This window comes from Leptonotus elevatus, chromosome 3 (genome assembly GCF_054856555.1).
Source record: "Leptonotus elevatus isolate MCC_2025b chromosome 3, RoL_Lele_1.0, whole genome shotgun sequence".
Taxonomy (NCBI): Eukaryota; Metazoa; Chordata; class Actinopteri; order Syngnathiformes; family Syngnathidae; genus Leptonotus; species Leptonotus elevatus.
This window is the reverse complement of record NC_141241.1, coordinates 1,446,392-1,466,594: the sequence shown is the minus strand read 5'-3', so window position 1 is coordinate 1,466,594 and position 20,203 is coordinate 1,446,392. Positions and strand designations below refer to the sequence as shown.

The window sequence follows — 20,203 nt, the reverse complement described above, 5'->3', positions numbered from 1 at the left end:
GATGAGAATAGCGGTTAGCCATGCTAGCTAGATTGTGGTGGTGGATGAGAATAGCGGTTAGCCATGCTAGCTAGGTTGTGGTGGTGGATGAGCATAGCGGTTAGCCATGCTAGCTAGGTTGTGGTGGTGGATGAGAATAGCGGTTAGCCATGCTAGCTAGGTTGTGGTGGTGGATGAGAATAGCGGTTAGCCATGCTAGCTAGGTTGTGGTGGTGGATGAGAATAGCGGTTAGCCATGCTAGCTAGGTTGTGGTGGTGGATGAGAATAGCGGTTAGCCATGCTAGCTAGGTTGTGGTGGTGGATGAGAATAGCGGTTAGCCATGCTAGCTAGGTTGTGGTGGTGGATGAGAATAGCGGTTAGCCATGCTAGCTAGGTTGTGGTGGTGGATGAGCATAGCGGTTAGCCATGCTAGCTAGGTTGTGGTGGTGGATGAGAATAGCGGTTAGCCATGCTAGCTAGGTTGTGGTGGTGGATGAGAATAGCGGTTAGCCATGCTAGCTAGGTTGTGGTGGTGGATGAGAATAGCGGTTAGCCATGCTAGCTAGTACACTAGTACAGCATCCACGTAGTCACGCCTGAACCGCAAACATTTATAAACATTGTCTAATTATTTGGGGGGGGGGGGGGTTAGTGTCTATGATTGACGAATGTGCTTTGACAGTTTGCGAAATGTTCTTTGATTGTTAGTAAAAGTATTGTTTATGCTTTGACTTGACATGTTTTTGCTGTTGTTTATTCTAATATTGCCTAAGTTTATTTTATTTTTATTTTTAATTTTTTTACATGAAACATAATTAAGAAGGCTATCTGTGATAACAATTAGCATTTTACACAACACTGTAACTCATTAAAATGAAAATTATTTGATGGGCATGCTTGACAAGAACGATATAGCCTCATCAAAGCTCTAACATAAAGCTAATATTAATGTTAATAATTGCAGATTTTTAGCACTTTATTTTTTATTTTTTTAAAGAACATATGGAATATCGGAAAAACGAGAGCACATTCAGGAGGAAAAAAAAAACATTTTCAGATCCAGCAACATTAAAATACCCCAAAAGCAGTGCCACCAAAATTACTACACCAAAAAACTACATTTAGCAAATTAGTTTAAGTGTTAATCATTTGTTTTTATTTGTGTCTATTCCTTTCCATCGTAAAGTGTCTTTTGTGAAACTCAAGCTGAAAAAATATAAATGATGTCAACTTTGATTCGCATTTTAGTGAGACTCACTGTTGCAGTTTTTCTTGCTTCTTTTCGTGAGCGCGTGGGGACGTATCTTGTGAAAATGAGGTTACGATTTCAAGCAAAATTAGCTTTGAAGTTTATAGTTTCAAATTAGGGTTTCAATCCTGGATTAAGGCTTCAAGCATCGCCGGAGTTTGCCGATCACAATGCCCACTTGTTCAGGAAAAAAGCAATTGCCTTTTGTTGCGTGGCTCTTGCATCGCTCACTTGGTGCAAGTCGTCTCGTAAACGTAAATACATATTTATATGTACTATATACATTTATGCCAGTAGAATGCAGTAAACAACAGCGTGATCTGCATGAAGCTCATTTGTTAGCCGGCACAATCGCAGCCCGCTTTGCTGTTGTGACATCAGAGGAATTATGAAAGCATTTCCTGCTCATCGGGCGGCGGGAGAAGGATGAAGCGGCGCTGGCGGGCGGGAGGCGGTAGGGAGGCCGTCATCCCCCTCCTTCAATTGGACCACGCCACATTTCCATAAAAGAAGACACGCAGGTGGCCCATCTTCAAGCCATCAATCTGAAAAGTTGAGATTACCCGTAAAAGCATGCAGCGCTCCCTCTTTTTTTCCCGCCCCTTTTTCCCGCCTCCGCGTTGGCTCAATTTTCCTCCCCTTTGCCTTTTTTTTTTTTTTTTTTTGTATTTTAATCTAAGCGCAAAACTCCGGAAAGTATTCATCGCGGCCCACTTTTCCCTTCCAAGCCCCTCGGCAGGAGGCCTGGGAGGATGACAGCTTTACAGATGACGACCGGCTCACAAAATTCTCATGAGCCACATTGAGATACAAAATAACTGCCCCCAATTATTTTTGCCTTATTGATGCGCGTTGTGGCGACCATCCTTAAAAAAAAAAAAAAATTGTCTTCCACGACCTCAATGGCTCGGTAAGATTAATGATAGCCTGGAACAAACCTAAAATGCGTTTTTGTAAACGTCAAGATACTTTAGTCTTCAATGAAGCTAACAAATATGATTTTATAAATCACGCAAAAGTTTCAAAGCCTTTCAAGTTAAGCATTTTTGTCAATTTGACCAACCCAACATTATTAACTTCAGCAATCTTAATTTTTCGTGTTTTGTATGCATATTTGCTAAATATCAGACAATTCAGTACACGTTTTCCGTAGGTCGGATTTTTGAATTTTTAAATTTTTATATATCAACACATTTCTTTAATCAAAGACAATTTATGGTCTTCCATAAAATTTGATCCGTATTTTCCGAATCTTATGCATTACTGTATAAGTTTTCCAATTTTTGTGCTTTGTGGATATCAACACATTTCCATAAACATGAAAAATGATTGACCATCATCAGCAAACCTAACCTAAGCATTTAAAAAAAAAAAATTGACAATTAAGTACTTAAGCTAACATATAGCTTCCATTTTTGTGTTTTGTTAGTATCGACACATTCCCAATCCCTAAACATCAAAGACAATTAAAAATTGTCATCAAACCTTACATGTATTTTCATAAGCATCAGACAAATTCAGTCCTTGATGAACCTATCGTATGAGTTTCTATAATGCGTTCCAACCCCCCTAAAAAAAACAAAACGTGCCACAATTCATTTTGTTACATGTGAGTGCTCGTAACTTGAAAAACTTCTAAGTTGAGACGCTCATAAAATCAAGGTGCGACTTGCCAGTTTTAGCGTTGAGGAGGCGCGGCGTGGTTGTAAAAAAGTCGTCGCCGCGGCTGTTAATCATGCAGACAAACACGCCATTACCGTTGAAATCTGCATGAGCCTCATTACTACGCAGATGCTCTAAAAGCCGCACTGGATGGGGCTAAAGTTCACTCGGAAGGGGGGCATGTTGGTGAGGTGGGTGGGGGGGGGGGTAAGCGACGTGCCACTTTAGCTCATTTTCATTATCCCGCCAACGACTAAAACATCTCGCACATTATGTATTAACAGTTTAAAAGCTCTTCTTGAGCGGGCAGCCGTTTTAGTCGCATCAATTCCATCAAAGTGAGTGCGCTCGCAATGACAGCTCAGGGGGTGGGGGACAAAGTGGGGGGGGGGGGGTCCTTTGATGGGTGGCGAACAAAACCGCGAGAGTGGCCGGCCTTGGAAGCCACTGGTAATGCGGTTTCCTGGAAACAAGGATGGCCGAATCTCTGCCACTAACCCAACATGCGCATTTATACAAACATCAAAGACAATTAGTCTTCCGTGAACATTAGTGTAAATATCAAAGACAGTTTAAAGCATTTAAAAAAATGACATACAGTATGCTAATGGGAAAAAGGTGTTTTAGTTTTCCACGAACTTACCGTATGTGTGTCTTTTTTTTTTTGGGAGGGGGGGGGGAATCAAAGACAATTTTGACTTCCGCAACCCGACATATCTTTTCAAAAACATCAAAGAATATTTCGAGGCTTCAATAAACATGCCATATTTGTTTATGCGAGCATTTTCATCATCAAAGACAATTTAGTCTTCAATTAAACAACAAAAAAGTCCAGGTTTTTGTAAACGTCAAAGACAATATAGAACCATTAAACGGTTTACGTCAGACAATTTTAATCTTTAGTGAACCTATCGTTTTCTAAACAGTGCTAACAGTTTCGTCTTTAACGAACCTAACGTGCATTAAAAAAATATCTATCTCTCTTCTATCTAACTTATATTTCCAAACCTAACTTACAATGCAGGTAACAAGCGCATTTTGTAAACATGGAGGACAATCAGATCTTCAATAAAATGATCATTTTGTCGTCGTTTCCATGAAAACTGAAGGAACCTTAAAGTATTCGTGCTTCCTGCCTTGGAGGCCGCTGGTAATGCGTTTTTCTGCAAACAAGAAGGATGGCTGAATCCCGCCTTTGTGGATTGGTGGGAGGGCTGAGAGATGGGGGGGGGGGGGGGGAAGGGGCGCGGTAGACGGTCGCGTAGCGATGCCCGGCGCTCTCAGTATGGATGGCCTGCGGAGGTTTCCATCATTCATAAAAGGCGACGCGGCCGTACGCGCCCCCGCTGCCGCCGAATTGATCTTGCAAAAGAAGCCGGGTGGCGCTGCCACCGCTTCATTAGTCTCCACGGCAACAAATCACCTGCGAGCGCTGCCGTTGCGCACGCTGGATTGCTGCGCTGTGCACACTGACCTCAGCGGCCAAAGACAATTTTCGGTCTTCAACGAACCTAACGTGGCAATTTTTGTTAACATCAACAATTTTACAGCCTTTGTAAACATTTAAAGAGGTAATCGAGTCAAAAATGTTCTTTCCTGTTTGTTTTATTTATTTTTTTCCTTTCGGACACGTTACAGGTTACATCGACCACATCATATCATTTGTAACATTGACATTCGAAAGAAGGGCTGACGGGTCGAAGCCATGGCGTACGAGTAACCCGTCTCATCGATTCTTATTTTTTTTTTAATTTATTTATTTATTTATTTTTTATTTTTTTTCTTTAATAAAGAGCTCAGTATTGTTCATTCGGAAATGTCATCATCATTGCTCTTTATTTTTTTATTTTATTTTATTATTATTTTTTTTTGTGTGCGTGTGTGCGTGCGTGTATTTGTTAGCTCACCAAAAAAACCTATTAGAAAAAATCTCATACCGTTCACCTAAACCGAACACCGCCGTCAGGAGACCCGAGGGGACCAAAGAAAACCAAGGAAGGTGAAATCCAGCACCGACCAGGCACCCCCCACCAGAACTCCTCCCCAGCCCAAGAAACATCCAGACCCCAACAAATCCAAAAAACATAAAATCAGGGAGGCCTCAAGAGACCAAAGGAGAGACCGAGAAAAGGAAGGAAGGACAGACGAAGCCGCGTGAGATCCGCAGACACCAGGCAGCCTCCACCGATTCAATGACCCGAGGAGGAAGCAGATTGTGTCTGAGTTTCGGTAGATGCTGGTGCGGTGGATCTGGCGTGCATGAAAATCTCCACCAAAGACAGGAGCCGTCGACCCCCGCCGGGAACAGAGCAAGCGCATCGATTCTTACTATACGCATCAGTCGCATACATTGATTATGATAGCCATTGATTCATATTGTTATCAATCCCAGACTTAAGTCTGCACGCTCCCCCGCTCGGTTCATCTTGAGTAACGTCCGTGTATAAGTTGCAGCTCGTACCAAACATTTGGACTTGATGAATCGCTTCCCGGTTCGCCACCAACGGGAACCACCCAACCGGGCGAGCGGCCAAGGCGAGCGCGTGCTCGTTCAGCAGGGAGCGTCTTCGCTGACCTTGGATCAGCTTTCACACGGATCTTGACGCTCCTCAGCGCCCACCAAGGCCAGCCACCATCTGAGTAGGCCCCGCCCCTCCCGGAACCAGGTTTACCAACCCGTTGTAAATATTTACAGCAGATGCATTATGCCTTATCATTTGCTACATCAAATGTCCAATGCATGTTTTGTAAACATTGAACGTCTTCTTCAACGCCAACAAAAATGTTTTGTAATCACCAAAAGATCCTTTCAAATTGATCATGCAAAGCTTCTCGCCCTGCCGCCATTACCCATGTGGCATTGCTGCGCTGCGCGGGCGACCACGAGTTCCACGCTTGACTAGCGGGAGCGCTAACTTGACGATGAAAGTGCTAAAAAAAAGCGGCGATGACAAACAGGAAGTGACATGTTTACAGCATGGCGTCAGGCTAACCTTTGATTTTTATTGTGTTTTATGCCATTTTTGCGCCGCACCTCCACTATAAAAGTGAGTTAAAGCTGCTTTTTATTGCTCGTTTGATCACCGTGTTATCGCAGTGCCATCTGTCTGCTTCACTGCAGACAAATGCACATTATGACTCACTGCTCACTTTAGCACAATGCAAACCTCACATTGGATTAATAGCGAGCAGCGCAACGCCGCTGCGCACCTGCGCTCGACTTCAAACCGTTTCCGCTACACGCTACATGCTACATGGACGTTTTGGTTTCGTGGCGGGGCTTCGCATTTGCTACATGCTCCTTCAGCGGGGACTTAATCCATCACTTTTTTACGTGGTAATGATATAAACGATCAATACGATATACAATACTATTCTATGCACGTCATCAGAAATACAGATTTTTTTATGTATTTGATGTGTTTTGCTTTGACCCCACCAATTAATCAATGAACAAATGATTGATGAATTTGAAATGTGATTGGTTGAAAAAAAAAAAAAGTAAAAAAAAAACAGTCCTGTTGCTAATCTAGCCAAAGTTAAATAGACTGGCACTACTGATTCCGAAGGTCCAGGGGAGATTATATCTGAAATCTGATTGTACCAAAAAAAATGAAAGGAAGGGAATAAATTGAAAGCATTTCATGGAGCAGACGATTGACGCTCTTCTTCTGTGCTTCAACAAACATCAAAGATGACATCAGCATTTTGGTACCCCTGAACATTTAGGGGTGCCTTCGTCAAAAGCACTTCAGCAGTGGTTGAGAAGCAAATTAGATGGTGTTCCCATCTCTGCCACTGGGGGCAGTATAATACAGTTACAACGAAGCCTTACCGCGATCTCAATGACGCATCAACCTGCAATAATAATTATTGTATTTCCACAGACGAGATGCGTTTCGGTCTTGCCATGTTGTGTTTCGTTAACATTCGTGTTCAGATATTCGTTGCTTCAAGCGTTACACAGCAACTCTCGATGCTATTTGTCAGCATTTCTATGGCGTTTCCCGTCTAATTGGAGTTATTTTCAAGACACAAGGTGCGATTCTCTTTGGTTTATGTTTAGTCTGATAGCGAACTTCAAGTGGGAGTGGTTTTAACACGCTTGAAGCCTCTTTCTTGACGAACTGCCAAGCGGCTGCTGAGTTGAGTTTGCTGCCGACGTGCCAACAAGTTTGGACTCGCGCCAAAAAATCTGCCAAACGACCGCTTGTATCTCGAAGAACTCTCGTATAAGCGGGTCAGTCATATCTCAAGGCATCGCTGTAAATGTTGGCGGCAGTCTATTCACGTTGCCGAAAATAAAACAGTTAAGAGATATGGGATTCAAACCCGCAGGCTAACGGGTCCGACCATCGCCACGGGATCCTCCGATGCGGTTCCAAAGGGTTGTTGGACTTTAACCGCCAGGCCCGGAGAAAGCGCGGCTGTTAGCAATCAGGCGTCGGTGCCACGTAACGAGACCAATATGTCCTCCGCGCCGCTTGTTGTCGCGGCGACAACCAGTCGGGAGGAAGATGGAGCACTCGGCGAGGCGGCAACTCGGCCCGAGAGAAACAAAGTGCCCGGGTTCGTCGGCGTGCACAAATCTTGTCAATGGTAATTGATCGGCGCCGGTCAGCCGCACAGGACCCGGGACAAAATCAAGTGGCTTCTCCATAAAACAACGTCCAATATTGATGATGTTTCTGGGGAACGAATGGCCTCGTACGCGTCGGACTTTTGATGAATGTTTGTTATCGCCGCCTCCGCAGCGCGACATGTCGCTCGGGCCGCAGCGAGACTTCTCTGCATTTTTATTTCCCGGCAGCCCAGCCCGAGACTCACTGATGTAATATGAAAAAAAAGAAAGCATCATGCGAGAGATTACTTTGCACGTCCTTTTTTTTTTTTTTGCAGGGGGGGAAAAAAAGGCCGGATTTTGTAAACATCAGCCTGCTTTCGTGAACATCAAAAACAAGTTTGTCTTCTGTAAAGCAAACATAAAAGCTTGTAATAATCAACATCTGAATCCAATTTGTTGCGCTGCTGGTGCGCCCGCGTCGCCCGCCGGGAGAAGGCGTAATGCTGCTTTGCGAGAATAGTACTTCTACTACTGTAAGCATCGATATTTACAAAGATTAGATGTCTTACGGCGCAGGATCCAACGTCCGCACGGGGGCGGCCATCTTTTTTTTTCTTTTTTTTCTCCTTTTTTAAGAAAAAATAAATAAATAAATAAAAAAAATAAAAAAAAGGGGGCGGCCATCTTGTTACGGGCAGGCAGTCTGGTTGCTGTTGTATCGAGTGACCTGAACAAACAAACTCGATTGGAACTTGACGGATCTCCACGTGGGTTGCTTTCTCGCAAACTTTAATAGAGTAGCAATCATTCTGGATGGATATTTGTTAGTTATACGGATGATTAATTATCAAAAACGGAGTATACGCTTATAAACTAAACTGCTCGATAATCAGTTGATTTTTGGTAAACCGCTATTTTGAGTTATTTAAAAGAACAAGACGAGACATCTCGTCTAGTTAAAGTTATCTCTGACTGTAAGATGCTGTAATTAGTCATTTTGTTGTAGAGGATAAAACATTTTTGTGTGTAAATATTGTTATACAGTCGACCCTTCGTGATTTGCAACGGGGCTTTTCCCCATTGAAGAAGAATAACATAAAAAAAATGTTACGTAAATGAGTGTTTTCAATTAAAAATGAGGGTTTTATGGTTCGTTTGACACTAAACCTCAACTTGGTGTGCCAATAAACCGCTTGAAGCTTCTTGTTTCATGTGTGTGTGTGTGGGCGTGTGTGTGTGTGTGTGTGTGTGTGTGTAATCCTGACAAACAAGTGTACTTGTTTGCGTGTCAAATCCCAAAGTAACTGTTTGATGTGTCAGCATCTCTCCGTCTTTGTGAAAAACAAACTCTTGTCCTCCTTTTCATTGTCTCTTTAAACTTGCATGCCCCACCAGCCGCCATGACCAAACACCCACTGCCCCCCCCCCCCCCCCCCCCCCGTCCCCCCGTCCCCCAGTGCTCGACTCGCTCATGTGTCTAAAAGCCGACGTGGTCGCGATGGCTTTGTGCGTTTGTCAGTCGGCGCTCTCCTTAGGACCACCAAACAACTTGTGACGAATGTTGGAGCGGACAGGACATGGTTTCTCTGATGGGTGCCTGGAGTTGGGAGGGGGTCGGGGGGGGGGGGGTGCACACACCCTGATTATGACAAACATACACACACACACACACTGACAGTTCTTGTCTGCCTCATGCAGCGAAACAAACGCATCAGAAGGATCAACATCAATTATTCAATGCATTGGCTGCACTAAAGTGTGTTTTTGTGTGTTTGTGTGTTTGTGTGTTTGTGTACATGTGTGTGGGCGGAGCACAGTGTCGGGTGGGGCAGGCGAAGGTGGGCAGCGGTCAAACAAGTCCCTGAAGGTTAGGCCTATTTGGCGAGCGAAGCGGGGCTAAACGTGACGACAGGTGATACAGCCCCCCCCCCCCCCCCCGACTCCAGGAACGTTTGGGTCGAGTGCAACATCGGTCCAATCGTGTTGGGAGGGGGGTTAGAGCTTTGTTTGTCGTGGATGTTTACATATGTTTATTATTATTATTATTATTTATTATTTGTAGGCAACTTTGCTGTTTCCGATGATGACAAAAATGCAAACATGAGCTTCAGCTTTGACATGAAATGTGTACTGGAAACGAAATAGAATTTGATGTTGACGCCCTAAGACGAAATTATCGTTGATATTTGGTGAACATGATGTTGTCTTTGATTACTAAAACATAGACACAGACTTAATATTGTCTTTGATGTGACGAAAATGAGTGTCCAAAAAAATGAATTTGAAACTCTACCCGGAGACGGGAGCGCGCATGACGTCACATTCTTAGCGTTTTCGCCCCGAATGTTTCTATTTAGAAGACTTTTATTGGCTTATTGACGCCAGAGCTTGCGCTACACGTCAGGGCGTTGTTGCTGCATATAGATGTGTAAAAATCTGTCATTTTAACATTTAATGCAGCTTAAAAAAAAAAAATCTTTAATATTTCCCAAAAAATCATACATTAGGTTCTTAGAAAAATAAATTGTCAATGTTTGCAAAATTAGGATCACGGTGACTAACTTGTCTTTATAAAAACGTGTACATTAGCTTCATGGAAGACTAAATTGTCATTCATGTTTGAAAAAAAAAGAAAAGAGTTTTCAAAAACACTGAACATCAGAATTGTTTTGACAAAACAACGTACGTTAGATTTGCTAAATTATCTTCTGCATTGACAAAAAACACACACACAGTATGTGTGATTAATTGAAATTGCTTTTAGTCACAATGGTCAGTTTTTCTTAAATATGATTTGATTCTAAGTGGTGGAACCCGTAAGGCGATTAATTCTGAAAGGAATTCTGGATAAAATACGAAGTAGAAAAGACCAATAATACAACCACTTGTAGGCATGCTGACCTTTTACACTTTTCACACCAGACACAAAGAGCAGTGACAAGTTGCGTGTGCGTGTATGCGTGTGCGTGTCGTAACGTGCATGTGTGTAGCATGCATTTGTGTTTGTGTGATAAGCTGCCAAGTAGACTGAGAAGAGGCAGCTAATGGACTCCAAAAGGCCGAGTGCTTGTCACACAAACATTTCTGCTGTCACAGCACTTTATCACAGGTAACACAATGGCGGAAACACACACACACGCGCGCGCACGCACGCACGCACGCCCGCCCCAGAGCAGCCATTTGTCGTCTTTTTGCCCAGAGTGTCTGGGACGGGAGCAAGGAACAAAGAGAAAGCGACAGCCAGAGAGGACACTTGTGTTTTCACTCTTGTTGCAGCAAACCTCATGTGACGCGCTGGGAAAACACACGCACACGCAAAAATAAGGGAGGGGGAGGTTGGAGTGGTCGTGCCAACGTGCACGGAAGCTTCCGGAAGAGTGGTCAGGAAAAAAAGCGCATGCCACATGATGATGTGTAGCATTTTTATTTTTGCAACAGGAAAAACAAACAAAAAAGCAACAGTTCAGCTTTAATGCGTGTGTGTGTGTGTGTGTTTTGAAGCTTGACAATATTCAAATTTAATATTACTATTTCAATATATTGCGAAGTATTGGGGCCTCACAAAAAAAAAAAGAACATGATTGCAGGTCATTAACTTCTGAGAATACATTTGTCTGTTTATGAGGGAAATCAAGTTGTAGATATTATTTTAATTGTATTTATTTATTTTTGGGGTTGATGCTGTACAACGATAATAATTATTAATAATTGTATTTGTATATTATGAGAGAGTCGGAGAGAATTATTTTTTAAATTGTATTTCCTTACTAGAAAGTTGTATATTTTTGTAAAAACAAATTTGTATTTATTTATGTTGGGGAAAATGTATATTTAAGGAATTTCATCTTTTTTTCCATTTATTTTCTTTAGAAAAACAGTTGTATAGAGATGTGATTTAAAAAAATTAATTGCAAAATATTTTTTAATATGTTTATTTTAATTTTTGAGAAAAAAATTAAATTGTGGAAAAAGGGATGGATGACAAAAGTTAAAGTTGAATTTATATTATTTTTTTTTAATAATTTGTGGTAATGAATGCTATTGTGTAGCAAAAAGTAGAATGTTTATGAGAAAAGACACACACATGGTGGGATGCCCCGTTTGGTCAGTCGGTTGGTATTTTTCAGCTAGTTGTTGATGGTTATAGTTAGTTTTTTTTTTTTGCTTAGTTGCTCAGTTGTATGGTTATATGTGTGGCTAGTTGGCCAGCGAGCTAGTCACTTGGTCTAGGTTTCAGTAGGCTTAGGTTAGGTTTGTTTGTTTGTTTGTAAGTTTTTGCTCTTGTTAGTTGGTTGGCTCGTTGGTTGGTCTTTTTTATGTTGTTTGGTTAGTTGGTCAATGAATTAAGTCTGTTTTTAGTTTGTTGGTTGGTCAGTTGATTCATTAATTGTTGGTCAGTCAGTTTTCCGGTTCTTTTTTTGGGTTGTTTTGTTTTTGTTAGCTTGATTGTTGTTTTGTTATTTAGCTACTTCTAGACTTAGCTGGTCAGTTTTGGGGTTTGTTGGTTGTCTTTCGGATCGGTAGGCTGCTTTGCGATCTGCGATTGGCTGGCAACCAGTTCAGGGTTTACCCCCGCCTACGGCCCAAAACCAGCTGGGATAGGCTCCAGCACCCCCGCGACCCTTGTGAGGACAAGCGGTTCAGAAAATGGATGGATGGAAGGGTTGCTTTGCTTTTTAACCATTTATTTCATTTTTTTTTTTTTAATGGCCCCCTCTCCGCCCCACCCATGAGCCTTTATCACACACTCGCGCTCGCACCGCCTCCGTGCACGGCTGAGCTAATTGCGCATCTAAATAAAGTCATTCATCACGGCTGTTGGGTGAAGATGGACACGTCCAGAGAGGTGATGTTCATCAAATTAGCCGCTCCCCCCCCCCCCCCTTCCTCCCTTTTTGTTCCCTTAATCGCCACTTGCACTTTATTTTGCTGAGCGTGCACATTGAGGCGAGGTTGCCCCCGCCCCGTATACGCACACACGCTCATCGGGATTTTGCATGGAGGACCTCCAGCGTGCATTCATCAAAAATAATGAATCAAATGATCAGTGCGACGACGCGCGCCAATGCACGATCAACGCGCGGCGACTGTATTTATCATCAACAGCGAGCTGATTAATTGGCGAGCGGCGCCTTGGTCAACGCTAACAACATCCCTCGTGACCGCCCATTTATTGAGGACAACGCCACCCGCCCCCACTTCCAAAGTCGTCTCCATGTGCTCACTCTTTCATGCGCTCGACTTTATACGCACTTCATCGCCTTTTTTTTGTATCTCAGCGCTTACATTTAAAATGAATTGCATTTGACGCTTCATCCTTTCGATGAGGAACTGATTAATGAGTTTAATTTTAACATTTCTGTCATTTTTAAACATTGCATTGCTTAACGCATTCACTGGCAGCCATTTTGACTGAAGCAACCCCCTTCCCTCCTGGCTGTTTTACTGTATTTTGACAGATTTTGCAAGGCCCACGGAATATTGTAATCTATTGCTATAAAAACATGGAACCTACCAAAAGAAAGATTCGAGTATTTTCTTTCATCAGGAAAAAAAAAAAGTATGTTTCTATCCGTTTCCGTTTTGCAGGAATTAGGAATATAGCAAATTTTCATCACTATTCACATTCCTGGTGAAAACACTGTCAAAAAGAGCTTGTTGCAACATGGCTGATCTCTTATACTCTGCTGCCACCTGCTGGCCGTTTTTTGTATTAACTACCATTGCTTTAAGTGACCTCTTCAGCTCAGAAGCTGCATCAAAGGCGTAAAAAAAATAAGAACGTGTAAATATGTTTTTCAGAGTGAAGGACAAATTATAAAAACAATTATTTATACGTTTTAGGGTTTAAGTTAAAAATAAGTCTCAAAGCCGATACTACCCCTTATAAAAATGTTTTCATGTATTCATTCATTACGCCCTGTCTTTCTTGATCTCGCTTTCTTTTTTTTTTTCTTCGTCCATTTGTCTCCCGCCTTCGTCTTCTTAAGGGCGCGGCGTGTAAATCATCATCTGGCCACAAGGTGGGCTGCAGGGAATGAGTGCTTGTTGTTTGTTCCAGTCCGTCCTAAAGGGGTGGCCGAGTCATCATAAGCCTGCAAACCTGCGAGCTTTGCCAGGTTCAATGAATCAGTTACCTATTGGTAAAGGTTGGTGACCGAGTTGGCTGCCTTATTGTTTAACTAGTTGTTCACTTGCCAGTTAGTTGTTCAGATAAGTGAACACGATGGTCAGTGCGTCAGTCAATTTGTCTGTCAGCTGTTGGGCTAATTGTTGATTGGTTGTTTGTGAGGTGGTTGGCTAGTTTATTTTGCGGACACCGCCACCTACAGGACTGGAGTGGAATATGCATCACGGCATTTATATGAGGTAACATTGAACGAAGCTGGTTTTGTCGGACATCGGACTGTATCGCGTGAACGGGTTCATTAGATGTGCTTGTTCGGAATAATTGACTGAAGACAAATAACGTGCTGTCATAAAACACACGCGCACACACACAGTTGTGTATGTATGAGAGGTTAGTATCAATCAGACATGACATAGTTGAAGTGAGGCTGTGACATGAGGCCAGAAGGCTTGTCTTTATAATGCGTGCACACACACACACACACACACACACACACACACCTGCGCGCACATGCGTGTGTGTTAAAGTATGACAATGTGTTGAATGGCCGCTGGCAGTCCGAATAGATGAATAGCAAGCAGCTCGCGTCTCATCCTACATCCCTGCGGATGCCCGCCAGCAACCGGGCACACGCACGCACGCACACACACACGCACGCACGCACACACACACCCACACACACACACACACACCATGCTAGCATTTAGCAGCATTCAGAGACATAAACGTGCACTGGTTTGCCTTTTCTCCGCTGAAGTTTAGTTCACAAGTTGCTCACTCATTCACGTCATTAACTACTATACTTTACTGGCTGATAGAGAGTTGGTTAGTTGGATTAATAGGTACAGGCAATAGTTTAGTTTCTTAAAACGCTTGTTGCTTTGTTGCATAGTTTATTCATTCCTAAGTTAGGTGATTAGATGGTGGGTTCGTTTATCCTTGGTTGGTTGGTTAACTGCTTTATGTTTGCTTCTTTAGTTAGTTGTAAGGTTGGCTTTTTATTATTTAGTTAATTACTTAATTACTTGTTGAGTTTGTTAGTAGGTTGTTTAATTTTTATTTTTTTTGGGTCATTTGATTTTTTTTTTTTTTTTTTTATTACTATTTCATCAGTCAGGGTGTAAACTAGTTTTTTTTTGTATAACTGTTTGGTTCATTAGTTAGTTAGTTTTAATGCTGATTGATCTCCACGTGAAGGTTTTTCCACGTCGCCTTTCGTTTCTCCGCTTTGTATAGCTTGTTTGTATTTGTTATTTTGTTTTCTAGCCCCCAGGTTTATTTTTGTTACTTTCTTTCCTTGCAGCTTTTGCAAGCGACTTTTGTTAAAAGTCTTTCTCCTGCTTTGGTCCAGCGCTTTGTGTTGTAAGAATAAATGTGTCGATCTTACCCTTCGTGTCTCTGCGTTTGTGGGGTCCACTATCCGGAAATCATCACAAGAACTAAGAATAATGTTGCTTAAATGTTGTAACGCCCAAATCGTTTTTTTGAACTAATGGTAAAGCTATTGTGCCATGCCGGGACGGCTGTGTGAAATTCAGCACCCGACGCTCACTTCTGCTTCCCTGTTCGGTTGAACGTGGAAATGCGTACGTACGTAATAAAGTTTTTTAAGATGGGAAAATGTCATTCATATCCTTCTTTTTCCTTTTTGAAAAGCAGCAGGTAATTGTGGGAAAAATGTTGTTTTGTGTGTTCGCTTTCCGTGCGCATGTTAACGTGTCATCCTGAGTTGTGTGAAATTATTCTGTGGCCTCGGGTTAAGTCGGACTTTTTCCGGGCGACCTTGTCACGGATGCGCTCTTCTTGCTGCTCCTCTTTTCCTTTTATCAGCTCGCATTATTTCTGCTGCGTCCTGCGCTTATCGCCGCGCTTTCTCAAGGCCTCAGCAATACTTTTGCCGGTTTGTGGAAATGTCAAAAAAACGTCAACACTGCAATGCTTTTTTTTCCGACACCCATTGCTCATTCTTTTGAAATGACAACAAACTTTTTGCAATGATTACCAAAAGTAACTTCTAGGCTTCATTTTGCTTTTTTGTCTTTTTAAAATGCTTTCTATGTTGTGTAACCGGAGGTACACTAATTCTTACGTCTTTTTGAAAACGGGCTCGGTATTTGTTTCGTATGCGTTTCCCCAGATTTCCACACAACTATGGTAATAATAATGAACAGTATAATGTCATGATTTCTTATTTAGAATATCCTTATTTTTAGAGAGTATCCCTATGATTTTTGACATTTTCCTGTACCATGTGTGACTTTCAACATAATTTCTCATCAATAACCACTCCAAGAAATTAATTGTTATACACTCTTTCTGTTTCAATTGAATTAACTTGAATTCCCTGGACTCGAAGTACAACTCTTGAGTGACCACTTTTCTCCATCTCCTGCCTCGTCTTTTTTGGCCCACTTCCTCCTCCTCCTCCTCTTCTTCTTCCTCCTCCTCCTCGCGGCGGCGGCGGCGCTAGTTTTTTAAGTTCAGCCAGCGAGAGCATGTCTTCATTAGCTGCATTAACATTCACAGGCTGTAGTAAATTCTGACAGTGAAAAGGTCCCCGTAACCTTTAGTTGTGCGCAAATTTACTTCCCCAGAAAATTACAGCTGGCACCGTCTTAATTAATGCGGCTCTCTTCCCGCGGACGCCGGCAGCCTGTCAGCGGGCCGAGGAGAAGAGGAAGTGAAATGGAGAAGAAGAAGAAGAAGAAATCAGCGCGAGAAAAGAATAAAGGGGGATGTTTGAGTTGACTAAACGGGTGGCGGGGGCGTAGCGGATTGGCCTGGGAATGGAAGCCGGCCGGCGGTTTGTGTTTGCTAAGTACGCTGAAATCTATACCATCGCCCGCTTTGGCCGCGCTTTGTCATCCGAGTGTGTGTGTGGGGGGGGGGGGGGGTGGGGGGGGGGTGTTGAGGAAGCGAATACATATTTTATCCTGGGCTATCTCCCGGGTGCAGATGTTGCTTGGTTGCAAGCCCTCAGAGGAAGAAAATCGGCTGAAGAAGGAAGCGCAAATCCATCTTGGCGCTAACGCCGCTTTCCTGATGCAACAACAAACAAGAGTGCCTTTTATAAAACAACACAGTCGCACAAACAAGGCCAAGAATGCCAAAGCGCTTCAGTCGCACAAAAATGTGTTGTTGACGTCGCACTCAACATGTACGCAAACTACTGAGAACAGCAACAGTACGCGGTCGACATTGTCAAAGTGTTCGTCGGAATGTCATCGCGCATGAACGCAACGACGCAAAACTCTGATGTGTGGATTGTGTATTAGCAGAAGTTATGCAACATAAATAGCAAATAATATGTTTACGTAGCGCAAGTAACAAGTAAAGTAAGTTAGTGCTGTCAAAAGTTAACGCGTTAACTAATGGATTAATCACAAAAAAAATGATCGCATTAATCATGTCTCAACGCAGATTAATCACATTATTAATTTTGATCACAAATGATCCTTTCGCTGACAGCGGACGGTTACGTTGAAGGTAGCACAGGTTGTGTTTGAGCAATCAACATGACGACATGCATTCATGGGAAGCATTTAACAAATGAAATTATCCAAGTAATTAACTGATTAGAAAAAGAGGAGGATGCAAAAAATGTTGAAGACGTGCTCATAACGTTAAATGCCCAAAGAATTAACACATAGCAGGTGCTCTTGAAAATGTTTTCATTAAATGATCAACATTCTAAAATGTGATTAATCTGATGAAAAAAAATGTATCGTTTGACAGCTTATATAAGTGACAAACATCACGTTGGCTTTGGGCGCAATCCTTGTTCTTCCAAAATCACCACCGTTTGGGAGAGGAAGCCATTTTCAACACTTGACTGGTCAAACATTTGTAAAAAATAACACGCAAAGACATTTAGCAAATTTTAACATAGGAGGTTTCAGTTACTCTGTAACGTTCCAAACATGTCTGCGTCATGTTATATTGTCAATGTACGTCGCTGAGCACTTAAAGCATATTTGTGTTCTCATTTTGCACGTTGTTTTTTCTTAACAAAACAAAACCTTGTCCGTTTCCTTGAAAACGTTTTGTGACTGCCCCGCGGCAACATTTTCGGTCCACCCACCTTACAAGGCAACATCATTCGATAAGTGTTATGACCGTGACCTTTCTACTTCCTATATATTTGCAACCTTGGCAGTTATACAAGACATTGTTGAGGTTATGCATGGGCGTGGCTAAAGCAGTTGAAGAACAAGCAACCATTTTGGATACATTAGACCTTCTTCTGCACCTTTTCGGTAGAAAGACTCCATCGGGCTCGGGCACTCCATCTTCTTGGCATCATTAAATAGCCCAACGGGGGAAAATAGAGTCTTCCGGTAGCTAACGTTAGCATAGCGAGCATTAAAGATAAAAGAAGCGGCAGAGGTTCCCTCGGAACTTTCCAGCGGGGCCGATCTCCTCGCAGGGTTCGATGATCTTCCTGCAGATGCGTTTCACTCCATCTCGGCTAATTAGCGCAGCCGGCGGCGGCCACATTGATGGCCAAATGTCAGCCGCCGTCTCCAGTCGCTTGCTAATTGCCCGAATCAGAGGACCGCGACGCATTCCGAGCCCATCCCCCCCCCCCCCCCCCCCCCTGCCCCCACGCATCTACAAGTCAAATTGTCCGGGAGGGGACGACATCCCCTGCCAGTGGCCACGCCGGACTTTTGACTTCCATCTTATTTGGTTGGCTTCAAAACAGCTCAATGCAGTGTGCTGGTCTGAGTTCTCGAGGAAGTCCAAACGCCACAAATGAGCTAATCTAATGACTTATTTTGGTCAAGCCACTTCCACCGCAAACTCGTACGTTTATCCTTTGAACTGATCGGTCTCGTGATGGTTCAGGCATAATGATGGAACTTTTCTCAATTTAGCGCCATCCACCTGTCGAGAATTTGGTTAAATTTGGTTGTGATCAAACAAAATCTCAAGGATGTTTTGTTTTTGAAGGATCCCCTAGAAATGGACTTGCTGAGTTTTTTTTTCCCCAACATGGCTTCTTGAGAATTTTTCATGCGTATACTTAGGTTAGCCATGTGGACTGAATTTCTTGGTGTTTCGTCAAATCTGCAACTGAGACAAGTTTTGGGGACATAAATCATCATTACCAACATGCTCCGCCCACAAACACTAAGATGAGGATCAGGAGCCGATCAGAGAGTTAAAAAAAAAAAATGCTAAGCAATCACTGATCAGAAGATGACCCAATCTATTCAACACAACTTGTTTATTTACTGGTTACATTTAAATTACAATAATTACGCCAATTTCAGGGAATATGCGAGTCATCCGGTTTTGCCCAAAATGGATCCTGTAACAAAAATGGCTGACTTCCTGTGTCTTTTCAGTTGTGTGTGGCTCTATTCATGACGGACGCGTCTTGCAAATTTCATGTTGCTAAATGTAACCGTCTTTGGGGGCTGAATTTTCCAAAATATGCTCCTGATTAAAGGGACAAATTGCCCTTCAGTGCCCCCCCCCCCCCCTCCCCCTCCTCCTCCCCCTCCCGCCACCACCTTGTTGATTGTCTGGAGCGCGGACCCTCCCGATAACGAGACGTCACAGCTTTTCCTCTCAGGTTGTGGAAGGAGCGTGCCAACGTTTGTCATTTAAGCGTCTGCCAGCGTGAGAGCAGCAAGATGCTGCCAATTAGCGGCGGCGGACATCGCTAACAAGGTGGCGGGGAAGAAAAAAAAGGCAGCGGCCCGGACAAACAACGCTCGGGCCCTCGTAATGAGAGGCCCTCGTTTTAGTCACGCTCTGACACAAATATGTTTACTTGACTTTTATTTTCCACACAAAGGAAAAGTTTTCCAAAGACTGGAAAACTTGTCAACATGCGGGTTGCTGTCAAATGGCTTCAAATCCCAACAGGAGTCATTTGGTAACCTACTGTAGGGGGTGCTGTTGTCCATCCGTCACAAACATGAGCTCAGACCTTGTGGAGCTGATTTCGTAACATTTTCGGTTTTATGGGGAGTCATTGAACTTTGCCATACTCGCAATGATGAAAATACTGATTTTTTTTTTTTTTTTTTTTTTTTTTGGCATGCCAGTTTAACATTTGGTCACAATCTGACCAAAGTGTCCAAAAAGACTGATTCAAATGAAAATGGTAGATTTCCTGTGTTTTTTGTTTTCCAGGCAGGGCTTCTTGCGACTCTTTTGTGCATCTCCCCATGATAGACAGGCCTACCAAATTTGATGTCGCTAAATCAAACCGTTTTTAGAGGCTGAATTTTCAAAACCTTTTTCCGGAATCTGACGGAACTGACAAATTTGTGTATAAAGGACTGCTGGAAATGACCTTAATGACCGCAAAAGGCTGCTTCAAACCAAAATGGCCGACTCACACATGACTTTCTGAGGCTTTATTATTATTATTATTTTTTTTTTTTGTAGGTGCACTCGCGTTAGACGTGCCTACCTAATTTCATGTCCTTGAGTAAAACTGCCTTCTGGGGCTGAATTTTCAAAACATTTGTGGCATAAAAGCAACATCTTTGTCTTTGAAGGGCAAGTCCTCAAGAACCCTTATCCAACCTGTTTTCCAGGTCTCCCTCCTCCAACGCAGCTGAATCCAATGATCAGCAAGCTTTGCAGAAGCCTGCTAA

General features: G+C 42.8%; 1 long non-coding RNA gene across 2 annotated transcripts in view; it reads left to right on the top strand.

The window, feature by feature from the left end:
* Positions 1 to 20,203, top strand: part of LOC147176596 (uncharacterized) — an 85,003-nt gene that overhangs the window by 5,165 nt on the left and 59,635 nt on the right. The gene's annotated exons all lie outside the window — the stretch shown is intronic.